General features: G+C 44.9%; 1 non-coding gene across 1 annotated transcript; it reads right to left on the reverse strand.

The window, feature by feature from the left end:
• On the reverse strand, positions 1-73 carry TRNAI-AAU (transfer RNA isoleucine (anticodon AAU)). Its single transcript has one exon. It is a non-coding gene; the product is annotated as a tRNA-Ile (tRNA).
• Positions 74-2,253: the final 2,180 nt, after the last annotated feature.

Here is a 2,253-nt window from a genome sequence, read left to right on the forward strand (position 1 = left end):
TGTTTCTGCCTGGTTTTGAACCAGGGACCTTTTGCGCATTAGGCAAATGTGATAACCACTACACTACAGAAACCAGTTACTGTCACTTTTGGGGCCCTTTTTGAAGGCTCTCTCAGAAGCCACTACATCAGCTGGTGTCACTTTGAAGAACAGGGAAGCAAACGGCACCAAGAACTTCTGTTTTAACTCAGACAATCCTCACAAATGCTGCAAGGGCACCTCCAATTTGCGCATCTCACAATGACACAAAACACAAACAAATCTCACAACCAACAAAGCTCATATCCACTCTGCTTTTTCACGGACGTTTCCCTGACAGCTTCCAGTGACAACCATACAAAACACTGAAATGCAGTATAATAAAGATGAGTTAGGGAAACCTGCAGGTCCTTGGGTCACTACGGTTTCTGATCGAAGTATCTGTGGGAAAGGGTTCGGCTTACTGAGGAGGACAAGGAGGTGAAAGATGGACCTGCAGATGCTGTGCAAAAACCATGATCCCATAACCAATGCGCCAGGAAATCAGCACTTTGGCTGCTTCCTGCCTGCACAGAGTTGACAAACGGGGCAGCCAAAGCTGAGAAACCTGATGCAATGAATCAGGGGGGAAAAGCAGATCTAGTTCTATAAAAGGGCGTAGAGCCTGGGCTTTAAGGTACAGAGTTTTCCAGCAGAATGAAGAAGGATGGGGAGTTGGGGTGGGGGGAATATTGTATTTCTTGTTTGACTTGCAAGTGAAGAATGGGAAGTAAATTTTTGTTAGAAAAAGTCCTTCCCCAACTGGGAATTGAGAGTAAGAGAACAAAATTCTAACCACTGGGGAATGCATGCACACAGATTTTTGACAGCCATACTAGGCTTTCTCCAGCTACTGTGTCTCCATGTGACAAAGCTGATTGAAATGAGCCAATGGAGTGTGATTTGAACATCTCTATACAGAGACCAGAACACTGACTTGAGATATAGAGTCTTGTGCCTTAGACCACTCAACCCTGCTGACGGTACAGAAAAACCGCTTTGATCAACCCTACCGAGACCTGGGTTTCATTTATGGCCAGTAAAGAGCAGAATATTATTGTCTAGATGTAGGAGTTAAAGAATTTAAGCTAGGAGGAAGGGCCAGTTTTCCCATCACTTCCACACCTTTTACATCCAAACCTTATGACTTTCTGAATGAACCGTGCTCATTCAACCAGAAGACGTTGGGGTGGATGTAGGAGTCACTGGGAAAAATTCTCTGGACTCTGTTACGAATGAGGTCAGACCGGATGTACATAGTGATCTAGTCTGGCTGTAAAATCTAGGAATCAACACCAAATATGATGTGAATTTAATCCTCAGAAACGGCTGTTCCCCATCCATTCTGATCCCAGCAAAGGGTTATCCAAGGAAGGGGGCTGTTTAGGACAAAGAGAAGAAAGAGGTCTTCCTCTCCTCGGAGGAATTAGGCTCCAGTTTCATCATGTGCTGAGCTGGCTTCTCTTTTCCCACCTACACAGAGGGTCGCACAATGTATTTCAATGTATTCAAGCAATAGCTTCCTGTAGAGAAGGGGGTCTGAATCTCATTTCTGTCCATAGCACAGACATTTTCTTGAATGTGTTCAAAGAGGCAGCATTTCAGCTCTGAACTGAGTCAGGCTCCAAGCGTGATGAAAAGTGTGGGAGGAAGAAAAATCATAGAAAAATCTAACCTGCGAAGGAAGGAGACAGCTCCTTCTAAAGGAACTTTTTGTGTTCATTCCTGCTATGTACAGAAGTGGCTGGATACAGCAGATTCCAACCATTGGTCTTTTCAAGGATAAGGAAAGATCCAGAATGTCCCTTAATTGAAGAAGGGAGATGATTTCTGTGAGGGATGGAGGCCTCATCTAATGGGTTTAAACTGTCACCAGAAGCTGGGAATGGGCAACAGGGGATGGATCACTTGATGAGTCCCTGTTCTGTTCATTCCCTCAGAAGTACCTAGCATTGGCCACTGTCAGAAGACAGGATACTGGTTAGCTGGACCATTGGTCTGACATAGCGTGGCTGTTCTGATGTTCATTTTCTAGTGATTGTTCATTAAGTGAATGCAGCTCCCTTTCCCTCCTCAGGAAGTACCTTTACTGTGCAAAATACCAGTGCTTTGCACAGAAAGGAGGCGAAAGGTTTCAGAGTAACAGCCGTGCAAGTAACAAGAACGTCGGGGAGGGGAGGGGGAAGGAAAAATCAAGGGGAAATAGGTTACCTTGTATAATGACTTAGCCACTCC

The sequence above is a fragment of the Eretmochelys imbricata genome, chromosome 28, assembly GCF_965152235.1.
Source record: "Eretmochelys imbricata isolate rEreImb1 chromosome 28, rEreImb1.hap1, whole genome shotgun sequence".
Classification (NCBI taxonomy): Eukaryota; Metazoa; Chordata; order Testudines; family Cheloniidae; genus Eretmochelys; species Eretmochelys imbricata.